Genomic DNA, 16221 nt, shown 5'->3' on the forward strand with positions numbered 1-16221 from the left:
TACATTGAAACTATTCACCTCATTCCTGGCCACACCCACCGTGGGCCAGGAATAAACCCATAAAGGGATTTCCTGTTCCGGCTTATTTTTAAAGTGTAGTTGCTTATTTGGGCTTGCTTCCTAATGTTTTTCAAACCGGTGGTTCCCACATTTTTTTCATGTCAAACCCCCAGATTAATATGTATTTGTCCGCAGACCCCATCTGAAAATATTTTAACCCCATACAAGATTTGTGTTCAAATGTTTTAAAAATATACAACTAAACTCTATTTCCCCAATATTGTTTATTTAAATAGCAGATCTACAAGCTCACAATGTGCTGTGTTGTGACGTGCCGCTGATTTCTCTTGCAAAATCTGGCAACACACTGATTACCTGCATAACACCTGCAATAGCCTACTATGGAGGAAGTGAATAGATATTGAATGAAGCAGCACAGAGGAAAAACTCAATGGCGCCGCCCTGGAGTAGGGCCGTGAATAGGATACCAGGTAAACCTTGTACCTAGCATCTGTCTAAATAACATGCTATCTAAATGACATTTTAACCTTTGCATACATGGTCGTCAAGGCTAAGTCAAGTGTGCTAATGTGAGGTGAGTCTTCAGATTACGGTGGAACATTGGGAGTGAATCTACAGTGCTAACTGCAATAGGGAGTTTGTTCCACAGTTTGGGAGCCAGAAGGGAGAAGAGTCTGGGATGTGTGTTGGGGGGGGGGGGGTTGTAGGAGGGGGGGAAGAATTACAGAGGAAGATGCAGTAGCATCGAAACGTCAGTCATTACTTGTTGTACCTTGCACCTCAATACAAGAGGCTTTAACTCTGTGCGGGCAGCAACTGGGAGCCAATGGAGGGAGCGGAGAAGGGGGAGACTTGATGGCTTTTGTGATGCTTTATAATTCTACTTCACTATACCATCAGATGCAAATATTTTAGTTTTTACTCCAGTTATTTGTAAACTTTAGTTACACGTTACTACTACTAGTTCTGTTACTTTGTAGATTTGGATTATTACAAAACCAACCAATTAAGCGCTAAGTTTGCGTTATATAGCAGATCTACGAGCCTTGAGGTTAAAACAAATGTATCACTTTAAATTGCAGACTTGAAAATATTTTCCTCATGCAAGCTCTTAATGGCGTAGTCAGTGTATAAAAGTTGCTGCTATCAGCAAACCGTTTTTGGATGCTGTAGATATCGACCGTCACACAATGTAGTGTTTACGGTAATTTATTTGCTAATTAAATGTGATGTTGTGACCCGTTTGGTTGTGTAACAAAAGTGAATGGAATCACTACTTCCGGTTTCTGGCTTACGGAGCAGAGAAGCGACAGATACAGATACTGGATAACATTTAGACTTATAACAACTATTTATTACATTTGTTTCCAAGGCAGTGGTCCCTGACAGTGAAGCGCTAAATCTCCCACAATACCCAGACTATATCTTAGTTAACTCTCCTTTTCCCATGGCATCACTTGATTGGCTCGGCAGCAGACTTGGAACTGGAAACACACATGACACCTTGATATGCGTGACCGGTTTAAATTTGCTGCCTATCAAACAAAGCTATGGGAAGATTAACTGGAACAAGAAATGGGTTTTGCCACTTTCTGGAAACCCAGTACTACAGTTAACAAAGCCAACAGATGAGTATTTGGCCGTGGAGGGCCCCCCCCAGTTTGAAAATATTTAGTGACAGTTCAGGGTGTCGGTGGGCAGGGTATGAAGGTCAAGTACCAGTCTCTGCTGAAACAACATGTCTTCAGCAAACAGCTTCACCACATGAAGGTCCAGAACTCAGATCCAGAGCCTCATGAGCAAACTCCAGAAACTGGAGATGATGTTGAAGTCGCAGCTAGTGTGTCCTGTTCCAGCAGACAGTGGAGACAGTCAAGATGAAACGTACAACACTGACCTGCTCCTAATGAAGCTCAACAACTCGATTAAGGATACAGAAGGTGTGGGGGAGGGGTGAACTGTCTCGTCAGAGAGCCAGAGAGCTCTGGAGCTGGAGAGGAAAACTCCTCACATCTGACCGACTGCTCAAACAGGCTCAGAGTCACAAGTTCAAACTGTAGCTTTCGAGTTGAGAAATTCCAACACAAATATGAACCCAATGAGGTGATCAAGTACGCCAGCCAGACCAACTGAAACGGACCGGTTGAAACCAAACCTCTCAGGCCTCCTCCATAAACGTAATCTTTCACGGAACCTGCGGTCCACAGACTTGGATCTCCTCTCGATACCCCAAACTAGCTCTGGTGACAGAGCCTTCAGTGTGGCAGCCCCCACCCAGTGGAACTCTCCCAATAGAGATTTGCCTTCTAAAGACGCCCATTCTCTCAGGCATACAGTATGGCAACTAGTCAATTGTTGTTTTGTTTGGTTGTTAATCGTTTTTTTTATGTAAAGCGTCCGTGGGGTTCATGAAAGGCCTATAGATTCAAGCTATTATTATCATCATCATCATCATCATCATCATCTTTGTCTTTCCCGTCTCCTCATTACTCCAGGAAACTCCGGCGTGGAGATAAGTTCACAGACTTGCAGTCCCTCTGCTCCGCCATCTTCAAATAGAAGTCGGGCAGGAGTATATATATTAGGGCAAGGTATTCACAACCAACCAAGAAAAGGCATTCACAACCAACCGCATGCTGAATGGCCACCTGCGACAGCACGGCAAAGTTGAGCATGTACTCCTGCAACATCTGTGGCAAAGAGTATAAACATATCTCCGGTCTGTTGCTACATAAGTTTCTGTCTTCCATTTCGCAGGTTACACACACCTTTATTACTCACATTTACGCACACCACTCACATTTATTGTTCTTCATTTAAAAACTTTGGGTTTTATGATTTGCAGAACTTAATGTTTTTGTTCTGTATGTGTGCAGCACTTTGGTTATTCTTGGTTGTTTTTAAACCTCCCTCCCGCAAAGGAACCTCCAGTGCGCGCTGCGCAGGCTCCCAACCGGCTTCAGTTAAGCTGCTTCGTGCTGCTCATTAACGTGAACGTGGAGAGGCGAGCACAATAGCTGCTCTGTGTGTGGCCGCCGCGGCCTTTCATCATAAAGTTCAAATACAAAAACGTTGAAATTAAACAAACATATTTAGCTCAGCATCAGCTATATAACCTCAGTTATCTTGGCATATGCTTACATTTTTTATAAGATGATCGGATCATCTGTGATAGCACGTTTAGGAAACGTCGCTTTTTCATTTTGTACTGCTGTCTCGTTAAACCCAGCTGGGTGAATATTCAACACTTCACCACGGTAAACACTACGTTCATGTTTACTGCATTAAAGCTGTGGTTCTCAACCTTTTGAGGCCGTGAGCCCCCAAAATAAATCATATTTGAAGTGGGGATCCCCATTTAGTTTGACTCGGTTCCACAGATAATTATTGTGAAAATAGCAGATCTACAAGCTTGCGAGGTGTTGTGAGCTCCGTTGTGGTCCCGACTCCCGACCCACATGTTGAGAACCACTGCCTACAAGCAAGTTACATGTCTATGTTGTTGACCACGTAATGTAATGTTACAGACCTTACAGGTTAATTTGGTTTCCAAAATGCTTAGTATTGTATACTCCGTCGCGCCTCATTGTTTATTCTGCCCAAAATAACAGATCTGTAAGCTGTCGACACGCCATGACGCGATGCATTGATAGCTTGTATGTCTGTTATTTTGGGTAGCCAGGCGACGCACATTACGCGTCGAAGCAATGTATCTGGGTTTGAGAGGCTATGATTGATGTAAACTTACAGTAGCCTACTAGATTATAGCTGGCAGTTGTCACAATATTGTAGCTCTGTTCAGGATTATTGCACAAGGTGGATGATGAAAAAGTTGCACTTTGCGAACGGGGACAATACAATGGACATAACTGCGTCACTTCAGAGGAAACTAAATGGAGCTACTTCAGAGATGTTTACACACCCCTGGTTATCCATTAGAATGGTGGAAATGGAACGTAAACGATAACAGCCAGCGTGAGTACATATCTTTCCTGAAACTGGCCAATTTATGCTACTGTATGTGACTGTGTACCGCCCGGCCCGGTGTTTCAATTTGTAACTAAACCAGATCAACTTGAGACCGCGTCTACTGTCGTCCTAGTAACTGCAGATGTTGTCCCACGGTGAAAGAACGCGTAGCTGTCGTCAATGCCTGTTTTTTTTTTCATATCACAATGCCAAAACATACCAATCTGATTCTTGTTTGGCTGAAGAAACGTCAGACAGATGAACACTCACGTTGCGTTGTGGACGGTTCTCCGTTGGTTTTGTTGTCGTTGAGAAACAGGAAGTCAACCACTTCCTGTGTCAGTCTCTCTAACAATAGATTTACACGTTTAATAAATGAAACCATTTGCCATTGGAGTCGGAGTCAACATGTGTAAAGGTACAATCACTATTCAGCCCATTCAAAGCGTGCAAATAAACGCATCAATGAATTAATAAATATATAAATAAATGTTCATTCCCTCCTGGGATTCGAACTCTTCCCAATATCAGCACAATTACACCAGACAGGCGCTTACTCCGGTGCGCCATTCTTCTCACAACAAATGGGTACCGTAAACAACTCATAGAGTATACAACCAGCCATTAAAAATCAAAACAGTCATGGTCACTAGATTAACTTGAGACCTCAGTCACCACACTGATTTCCAACTATTTAATACAGATTTGTTTCTAAAATCTCTCACCATCATCATCTATTATTCTTATTCATTATGTTACAGACCAGGAGACCTGGTTCTGCCAGACCCAGAAGGAACAAATTCGTAGTAGGCAACACACCTACAAACCACTTAAGTTAAAAGTATTAATCATTTTAGGCATTTTGTGTGTGTGTAGCATTTTGTGTATAGGGGTATTTGCAAGAGCAAATTTCCCTTGCCATGAAGCCCAGCCTTTGCTCAGTTATCTCATTATAACTAGTAACCATGACAACCAGTAACATGAGTAGTAATCTTAACCCATTGAGACCAGGCCTATTCTACAAATGCCTTCTAAATCAGTAGTTCTCACACTTTCAGATGATATCTGCTATTTGATAATGGGTATACAATGGGTTGGTATAGGATATATTGAATATCTAAATACTTCAATCAAGCAACGTAAATATGTCTGGGGTGCTCACACAATTCAGAGTAGATTAAGAAATAAATAGATATACACGAGAGAGAGAGAGAGAGCGAGAGCGAGAGAGACATGGACCCAAAAATGTTTGCCGAAATCTTGAATTTCAAGAGGAATCAAACATTTCCTGAAGGCCTCTCAAAGCAGCAGAGGTTCAACCTCAAAAGAAGGCCCAACCAATATGTCCTTAAGGGTATGTATTCTGTTACACTATCAATCTTTATTTAAAGTACTTTGTTCATTAACCTTTTAAAGTTCTTTGAAAAAACATGGTCTCCTCACACATTAGAAGGACAATATCAGTCACCAGGACCAAGAACTGGTGTTTTTGATTAATCCATCATGGTTAAAATGGAGTTTGAAGTTATAATGGGTTTGTATAGGAAGGGGGCGTGTCTGATAAAATGAATATCAAATATCTAAATACTGAATCAAGCAAGAGTAGACGATAAAATGTCCCTTTAAGAGTAAATTGAACATTTTCACATTTATTTGTACTAGATGGAATGCTTCATTACTTCTGCAGTAGAAGTAAGAAGCAGGAGCCCCATTATGCGAAGGTAAATGTGTTTCATGCTTACTTTTGGTGCTCAAACACTTGAATTTCTCCATGGGAATCAAAAGAGGAATCTAAGTATCTGTCTATCTCATCTCTCTATATGCTATCTATGTATGTAGGTGGTGGCGTCGGCTGCCGAGGCGGCGTCGGTGTTCAATGAATTCCATGCCAGTAGTATCGGTGGTCACTGTGGTGTGGAGAAAACACACCACGCAGTGATCCACCGATACTGTTAAGTCAAAACGCAGGAATTGGAGCTTTGACTTAGTGCTTGGAGCTTCATTGCCAACCCTCTTCCTTATATGGTCAAAAAACTACACCTCTACTCAAACAGCACTACAATTCCCAGAGTGCAGCAGCAAAATGGCTGCTCGTTAACAGATTAGGAGCACAGCACCTCTGTTCTTTTTCAGGTGCTCAGCGAGCACCTGAAAAAGAACAGAGGTGCTCACTCAACAAACCAACTTCAGGGAGAAGGAGACTCCAGAGAGGAGAGAACAAACTTCAAGTTTCCAACCAAGAGTTAAGCCCAAAGACGCCAATGGTCGGTGAATGGTTTTATTTTACTTTGGTTTTGAGTTGCTGTTTAATGTGTTTGTAATGTGGCTTAATGTGACATGTTTAACTGCTAAATTAAGGAACACATTACAGAAATGGTTGAGCATTGCAGCATTGACCTCGTTTTGTTTGAAAAGTCAAAAGTATAAAATACAAAAGAATACAAAATTTAAGTTAAAATCCTGTTTATGATTTAAAATGTAGACAATTCATGCAATTACCATGTTGTGGTTTATTTGATTTAAAACTACTAAAATGTAGAATTCATGAATTTGCCATGTTAAAAAAGGTTTAAAATGCCAAGGGAAAAAGAGCCGATCTACAAGCTTGTGGATCAGCTATTTTTCTGAAGATGTCTTTATTGTTATTTATATAATTGTTTAAAGACACTTATTGTTTGGTCTAAGGGCTTTAATTGTTTTGAACATTTATTGTTTTAAAACATTTAATTGTTTTGAACATTTATTGTTTTTAGACATTTATTGTTTTAAAACATTTATTGTTAAAAAATGTATTGGTTTGGAACGTTTATTGTTTTGGACATTTACTGTTTTAAAACTTTAATTGTTTAAAGAAATGCTATGATTTGTTGTAAAATGGCAATGTTGCTAATCTTTATTTTTCTCTGTGTTAAAGGTTTACAACCTAACTAAACTTCTAACTGACCAGACCAATCAACAAAAGAAGCCAACCAATGTGAAAAACAGAGTTGGAAAAATAAAAAGTTGATGGAGTTTGGAACATTGAGTTGCTTCCTTGTGTCCTTTGTAGGGCTGTACCCAAACCCTGTTTTTAGGATTCGAACTTCGGCGAGGAATTTCGAACGGACGTTCGAACCATCGTATTTAATTATTTTATTAATGAAACGGTGGTTCGAACGTCGAACCATCGTTTTTAATCAATTAATTAACAAAACGATGGTTCGACTTTCGAACCATCGTTTTTAATCAATTAATTAACAAAACGATGGTTCGAAAGTCGAACCATCGTTTTATTAATTAATTAATACAACGATGGTTCGAAAGTCGAACCATCGTTTTATTTATTAATTAATGAATACAACGATGGTTCGACTTTCGAACCATCGAAGGACGTTCGTTCGAACGATCGTGTTTATTTAATCAAACGAACGTGCCTTTAACCAAGCTGCAATTCATTATAGAGCCGACATTGCATAGTCTATTGGTTTAAAAAAAAGTTGTTTCATAATGCCCATAATGAAAGGATTTAAGGATCAAACAAGACAAGATATTTCCTAAAGTTTAGGATTTATTGCTGAAGTCGTTAGTTACCAGACAGTACAAGCAATGCAGATCAATAGCCTCCCTTGAAAGCCTTCATTCATGTTAACAGAAAAATAAAACAGGTGCATTAATTGTCACAGTGTCTTTTTTTTCTCTCCAGACAACTCGCTCTCTTTTTGGCCAATATCTAACAATACGACAGACAATATTCTGCACAGGGCTGTTGGTTACATTAAACAACAACTATAAAACGTAAGTATGGCAGGGCGAAATATAGCTAAATCTCTGCGTGCTTGTGTGAGTGTGTAGAGCAGCCTCTGTGCGATGCGATCAAAATGCATTGATTTAAATTTTTTATTTATTTTATATATATATATAAAGAAAAAAGCGGAGGTTCGAACTCATTAATTAAGATTCGAATGCCAACATAACGAACGAAGGTCCGAACGTTTGGGTACAGCCCTAGGGAGCAAAACTAGGAAGGGACTTGACAGATACTACTGGCCTGGAATGGAGGCTGACATCCGCAAATGGGTAAGTTGGAAGGGTCAAGGGTCATCCAAATGTGTATATATCATTTGTACATGCAGGCCTATTTATGCAGGGCCTACTTAGGAAAACAATGGCAAATTGAAGCATTAATTAAATTCACACACTCGTGTGATTGTATATCCCCTTCACTTACTGTTTGTGCTTGACCAAAGGCCTGTGAAATAAATTAATGTGCATATCATTTGACTTAAGATCAAGGAGTGCGCTGGGTGCCAAAAAAAGCAGGGTAGCTTAAAGGACAAAACCAAGTATCAACCAATAACAGTGAGTGTTTTGCAACTGAAAAACCCATGCATCTAAATGTGCAAAGATAGGCTACCAGCAATCATACAGATGTCTAATTGGTTTCTTTTTTAATCAGTGGCGCGGGAAGGGGGGGGCAAAAGAGGAGTCCCCCCTATGCACAGCCCCCTTAGGTATTTAGGACTTCCCGCGCGCCTGTTTTTAATCACCTTTTTATCAGGTCAAGGAGCCGTTTGAACTTGTGGGGATTGACCTCATGAAGTTAAAGAGGACGGAGGATTGCAATGAGTACATCTGTGTTATGGTCGATTATTTTACCAAATGGACGGAGGCCTACCCACTGAGGTCAAAACATGCAGGGGAGGTATCCAAGTGCATCATCGACTTTGTTTACCGGCATGGGGCCCCGCAAAGGCTCCTTTCGGATCAAGGATCCGAATTCCGTAATCAACACAATCAAACACTCAAACATTACAAATTATATTGTTATTTCATTTTTTTATGTTGGGGATGGGGCTCATACGATTGATCTGAATTGTGTTCATTTAATTTTTTTATTATTATTGTTTCCATTAAAAACATTTCTTAATTGCTTTTATACTTTTATGCAATGTAGCACTTTGAGATTTGTGTCAAATTGTGTTCCAAATCTATTATTAATGGAATTTATAGGTGAATTCTCGGCTCTGAAGCCCTCATCAAAAGGAGTTTTTCGGCAGACTAACGGCCTGGTAGAAAAAATTTATGGGACCATCCAGAAGTAAGTTGCATACTGCCAAATTGGCAGATACACCTACAGTACACAACATGAATGCTGTAGACTACATTAAATGCATCTGAATGTCTGCTATAATGTTATGTAATGTGAACATTTTCAGGTCGCTGAAAGCCCTGTGTCAAGATCACCCCAACCAGTGGGACAGGTACCTCCCAGCTGCCTTGTTCGCACTGAGGACGAAGAAGCACCTTACAACACAGCACACGCCCTTCTACCTCCTCTATGGGAGAGAGGCAAGGTATCCCTCAGAAATCCATGTGGATTATGACGTAAGTGGATCCATTTGTGTGTGGGGGGGGGCAGTAAATCAGTTTAACCCCCTTTATACATTACTACATACATTACTACACATTGGCTATTTGAAAATAGCCAATCTACAGTCTCACAACGCAGAGCGACACAATGTGAGCTTGTAGATCTGCTATTTCCCAACATGTATGCCAAATGCATATTGATTTGGGGACATGAATACATTAAATTGAAAACCACTACTGTCAATAACCCCACCTGGTGTTTTTGTACCTTAGGTGACACCAGAAGATATGGAGGCCTATTGGGGGTCGGTGGAGGTCTGTGAGGGGCTGAAAAAGCAGACACCAGTATATGAGGCTGTGCAGGGCAATGTCCTAAAACAACATTTTTCAGCAAATTCTCCTTCTACAGCACGGCCACCAAGGTATCGAATAGTCTAACCCCATCCCTCAAAAAATGCAGTTCGCTGGGCTCATTTAAAACAGCCCTAAAAACTCATCTTTCTGGAGGCCAAAAGAGGAGGTAGTACCAGTTTCCCGGTAGACAAACGACCCTAACGAGGCTAGGACTAGAATTACAATGGCACTAACAATAATGTAATGAATGATCAAAAACTGATACTTATGATTTTTTTTTATAATTAATTATATTGTTATTACAATTGCTTTGGAAATCTTATCCCTAGTCATGCGCTGTACAAAACTAGGACTAGAATTTCAATGGCATTAATAATAATGTAATGAATAAATGATAATTATGAATTTTTGTATCATCCATTATTACAATTGCCTCGGAAATTCGTATCCCTAGTCATACGCTGTATGAGACTAGGACTAGAATTACAATGGCACTAACAATAATGTAATGAATGATCAAAAACTGATACTTATTACGATTTTTTAAAAATAATTCATTATATTGTTATTACAATTGCTTTGGAAATCGGTCCTTGGTTGCCATGCCATGTAACAATGTTCTTTGTTTTGAAACCCTTTTCAGATATTGTGCAATGCCGCCAAAGAAAGACCCAGACAGACGTGTTGTGCAGTGCTTGCTGTGCGGAAAGGCCTCCGATCAGCTTTCCCCTCACTTGAAAGGGGCATGCTTGAAGGGAAAAGGCGAGGACGCGGTAACGGCCGAGTTGATTAGGGCCAAAGCATCCAATAAGAAGTTCAATGAGTGTGGGAGGTTGTGGACACAATCGCAGCTCTTGAGGCTCATTCCAGATGAAAACTCCAGGATCGCTCTCACGGAGGCAATGATGGAAAGGGGTTTCCTCTTCAAAGAAGACCTTTCCTTCATTGCCTCTGCAGCATCAGCGTCAACCTCCTCTGCAGCAACAGCGTCAACATCCTCTGCAGCAACAGCGTCAACATCCTCTGCAGCAACAGCATCAACCTCCTCTGCAGTATGGGCGTCTGCCGCCCTATCTGATTTCCAACGAGAGGAATCTCTGTCCGATCAACTCAAAGCCTTTGCAAAAGTTGCGTTCCGAATGGAGCCGATACACAAACGACTGGGGGATGGAGACGCCTGCGATGAAGCAGACATGCATCGCTACCGGCGTTTCTGCCAGGCGATCGTGCTCCTGAAGCACATGAAAAAGACGGAATCAGTCGAGACATTCACAGTAAGATAGTTATCAAACTTGCCTACTTTTCCCGTCTTTGCCATTTATAACAATCATTGTAATAGTAAGTGTCATTATAATACAAGATTCTGCTTCTTTATTGATTCCAAGGTGACCGAGTGGGATACTGGTATACGAGAAGGGGGAGAGGCAGGTGTGTGGACGTTCAGGGGGTCTGCCCGAGATCAACAGAGACAAGCTGCCTTCGTCCTCAATGAAGGGGACAAGAACGTAAGTTATACAACTGATCAAAATGCAGCGTTTGTTTTTTTGGGTGGAATTACAATGACAGTTCATAGGGACTTGGCTCCTTCCCATTTCATCTTTTCCCCCAAAGTGTAACCTGTGAACTAACTGGAACCATGTTTGCTCTGCAGTTCCTTGAGGCATACTACACGTTTATCCGCCCACAACTCATCAAGGACAAAGTTCCAAACCAGGGACGATTCTTCATCTGGTCCGGAGGAGAGAAACACAGTTTCTCTGCTGAAACACAACAAGTGTAAACCGGTGACCAGTAATTGCGTTAGAAAGGCATTGAAGAGAAGTTTCAGCGGTGAATTCACAGAGGAGCAGACACGTGACATCATGGTGTACCTGGGAGACTCTTCCCAAGCGACGACAGCCACTCTTTGCCGCACGGCCAAGCTCATCAGCACCTTGACAGGGTATGTGTATCATTTTTCTCTGAAAAGAAATCCCCAAATACTGCTGCCAAAGGTGTTGCCGTCAAGTGTGTAATATCCAGGAAAACTTTCATCAATCTTGCAGAGCAAAGACAGAGCAACCGTCTTTCCAGTGTCATTGGATGGGAAACCACCTACCAAGAGTGAAAGGGTGGAGGCCGGTTTTGTTCATGGCGACCAATTGTATCACGCCTGGTGTTATGAGCAGCAACAAAAGGTGGCAAATGTCTTGTGTAAGTTTAATCTCATTCCTGGTCACAAATTTCCTTTGTTCTCGTTTCAAATGCTTTGCCACTCGGGGGACAAGAATGACCAACAACCAAATGAAATGCTTTATGTCTTTGACAGCTGAAGAATCCAGACGCAGACCTTCCATGGGCAAGGTGAACTCCATGATACAAGAGCGATGGTCGCCAAACCATCTCCGACTGTCATTATGAAAAAATGGAAAGATCCAGCTCCAACGGTTGCCCCGGAAAAGGATCCTGCAATCATTCATCTTGTGAGGACCCAAGAGTGGCCAACTCTGCAAATCAAGGATGCTGGCCCGAAAGGCAAAGGTATGAACATTGTCCCCCCCATTAAAGCAGTAACATGATTCTAATTGATACACATGGAAACCACATTAATGTTATATCATTCTTTCCACAGGAGTTTTTGCCATGACACTCATTAAGAAGGGAGAAGTGGTCTGTGACTATGATGCGGAATAGCTCTCCAAAACAGAAGGACAGGAGAGGTTTAATCAAGCAGAAGGACACAACTATTATTTCTTCCAGTTCAAGCATGGGTGGATGGATGCCCAAGCAAACAGCTGCCCATGCCATCCGGGCATAAGCACCTTGGTGAGGAAAATCAACCACTCAAAATACCAGCACAACAAAGCCTTTTTCCTGCCAGATGGTGCTGAAAGACAGGCTAAATGAACATGTAATCCTTTTTAAGGCCACCAGAGACATCCAGCTAGGTGAAGAGTTACTATTATGACTATAGTGTGAATCAAAAATCTCATGGTGGCGAGGCAGCTGGCCTCCATTGGTTGGAGAACTCGTAGGCGTCTTAATTGTATTTGCGAAGACGCAAATCTGTATATCACTATTGTTTTGTTATCGTTTCATGTGCGTTTTAAATAATAAAGTACTTTTGTGTGACATGTCATTGTTTTCTGAATGAAGTGAAAGTTAACGGTTAAAGAAAATAACAACGATTTGTGCTGCGGCTACAAAAGTCAAGCACAAAAAACAAGGCCTTGGCTCAAGAAATAACTGCACTGAAGAAGAGGATAAAAGTGCTGGAGATGATCCTTCTGAAAGACAAGCGGAATCTGAAGTTTGATCTGGCCACCAGCAGGCACAAAGAGAGAAGGCAGGTTGGTGTCATCGCAAATAATCAGTCATATAGCCTAGTGTATGTAGCTTACAGTACTTACACAATTATGACAGCACAGGGAAACGGTTCAGAAGAACTGCATGAGAGTTTGTGCTCAGGCCACAAGGCCATATAGGCAACCGATATGCCAGAAGGGATGAGGGTCATGAAGACCCTCATACAATTTGGCCAGAAGGACAAGGACCACTTTCTACTGGAGCGCCTCGTTGACAGCGCGAGGTCCGTCTCGGTCCATGCGGCACTCACCATACGCAGCAAGACCCTGGGACTCCACCTGTGGTCCCGTTTCGGGGCCAACATGGTGACCGGGAGCCAGGGGTCGGTCTACACGGTCATGACGATGCACGAGGCCGTGAACTACCAGAGTAACCTGGGACGACATGGCATCGACATTACGCCAGCACTGGCTAGCGTCGTGTCAGAGCGTCCGGATTAGGAGCCCACTCTTCCAATCATGCAGCTCTACTGCGACAGCCCGCACACCCACCAGGTATGCTATGCTCACGCACCTTTATATCTCAACTCAGGTACTTGTTTAAACCTGGTGGAAATAACGATACGATGGGAACTATGCACGAAACCGAATTTCACCCACTTTTTTACTTATGTGTTCACAAATCCACCAACACGGAATACGCTGTGAAGGTCAGAAGACACACACATACACTGAAAACATTGTCCGATACACCCCTTATCAGACAACGTCACACTGATAAGAACCAGTATGCACGCACAGGCCGGCACCAAAAGCACCCTACCGCTCATCCTATATTACAATTGCCGTGTTTCGTGCATGCACGGCCCTGTGCGGTCTGTTGTCTGAGTGAGTTCTGTTGTCTGAGTGAGTGTTGTTATCAGACAGTTACACCAACATTCGTTACCTATCGAGGCCTGTTCCGATCGGTGATTGGCTTACGTGTGGCTCGACAGTTACACCAACATTGGTGACCTATCGAGGCCTGGGAGGGGGCGGGACACAAACAGTTTCAAGCTCACAACACGTTGTGGATGTGACTGTTTTGTATGCTATTCTCGGCGTGCAACACCTTAAACTTTTTTATACCACGACCCCATATTATGAGGGATTTCTTTTTTGGCGTATTTACCTTCAGCCTCCTTTTCTTTACACAAAGAAACAAACAAGTTTTTTTTTCTCTCATGGCTTTTTATCCATAATATAAGACAAGCACAGCAAGGACAGACATTTTCTTTTCAGGGGAAAGTAAACAAATATTTTGCTGGGGGTGGCAGAGCAGCTAACAAATCCGCCCAATGATTTTATTGCTACAGCAGACAACATTTTTAAGGCTACAACCTGCTTCAAAACCATTAATCATGATCAAACGTAATCGGGGAGCGGTGACCTCAATCAAAGCAAAGAGGACATTTTCTATATCTTCTTCGTACAGCAAATAGCGAAAATAGCTGATTTACAAGCGTACTAGTGTGTTTGTGAGAGAGACCTCAATTACACCCAAAAAATCTCAACTTTGAACATTCACTGGATTTTGTGGTTTTCTGAATAATTAGGCTGAAAAGTAATCTGAGCTTGGCCCTTCGGCAGTGAAGTCACAGCCCGTTAATCCCGCCCACTCTCCTCCTCGCCCCTCCCCTCCCCTATCCTTTCCTTTTGGGGGGGGGGGGGGGGGGGGGGGAGCAGAGGCGATGATTGACAGGCAAAATCCCTCAACAGCGACACCCGCGGGCAAAGATTTCTTTTTTCATTGCAGTTGAAAAGGCTTTAGAAATGTGAGAGAAAAACACCTGCCATGGATCAATGGAGTGGAATTTTTGGTTAAAACTTTTTATACACGTTTGAAGGACCATGACAAAGACTTTTAATGTGTGGTAAAACTGAACGTCATGAAACCTTTAACAATTGCTGTCAAACACTACCGCTGTTGTGTAACACCTCTTATTCCGCAACTAATAGTACAGCTCGCTATGCACTAGTCATTCGCCAGCAACAGCGTCGCCTCAACACAACTTCTGCAGACCTGATAACACAGACGCATAGGCTTCACCAACTGCAAGAACAACTACAAAGAACACACAAGTGTATCAATGAAACTTTAGGTGAAGGTATACGTGCATGTGTGCTCCATATATAACACACCAGCATCATATATATTAATACAATTCTATATTGCCTGGAAATTATGTAACATTAACTCTGCTTTAAATCTCAAATACACATTCAATAGAAGAGTGGCTTGCGCCTGTTGCCAGCTCAACCGCTGCAGCTGAACGAACATAAGAAGGACTCAGTCTAAACACCAAGTGGTACAGTTTCAAGCTTATGTTTTTATCACACTCTTACACCAATAATGTCCCTACAACCAATACACACAGGTTTCAATAGGAGACATACAGTAAGAAACTATTTTGCCTGAAAACTTAACCACCACGACTCATCACATTATTGCCTTGGGAATACAACAAAAACAAATATCCATACATTCAAGTCCACATAGGGTGACTAATCAAAATCAAATGCGTCCTTAGGGTGAACTATCCCTTGAATGTTTCATATATTTCAACAATATACCACTTCAAAGCTTGTCCACTGTCATATTAACACACAATGTGCATTCTGCCAATCATTTTTCACATGCATCTATTAACAACTCCTGTCCATCAACAGCAAGCACTAAACCCAGAGGAAGGAACAAACAGGCCAGACATCCTGCCTCACAATAATGGTACATGGCAGAGGAAGAGATGCAACTTGAAAATTTTCAAATCAGCCTCATGGTGGCGCTATAACAGGCCGATTTGTGTTTTTACCTATACTGCACCGATCAGTGTTAAACTTTTTATGTACACTCCCTAGAGACCAAGGAAAAAACGTTGCCCGGGATTTTTCACATCTGCCTTTTATAGCGCCACCAGGAGGCCGACCTATGTAAAACACATTTTTGGATATTGCTCCTTCAGATTTGAACTGACTTTTTCATATTACATCCTGATTGGCTAAGATTGACATCTGAATTTTGCAGGAGTGGCCGTTTTGAACAAAATGCTGCACATCATGAACGCAGCGTCCGATTGCGGTGAAACGTTTCACGCACATTCGCATTACGTTGAGGAACAAATGCCACCGTTACGAAGATGACGACGGCGATACAGTACTACGCCCGTATATGGACATATACGGGCGTCTTACGACCGCATGGCAT

Source organism: Gymnoscopelus braueri (genome assembly GCF_963280865.1).
Source record: "Gymnoscopelus braueri genome assembly, chromosome: 10".
NCBI classification, from domain to species: domain Eukaryota; kingdom Metazoa; phylum Chordata; class Actinopteri; order Myctophiformes; family Myctophidae; genus Gymnoscopelus; species Gymnoscopelus braueri.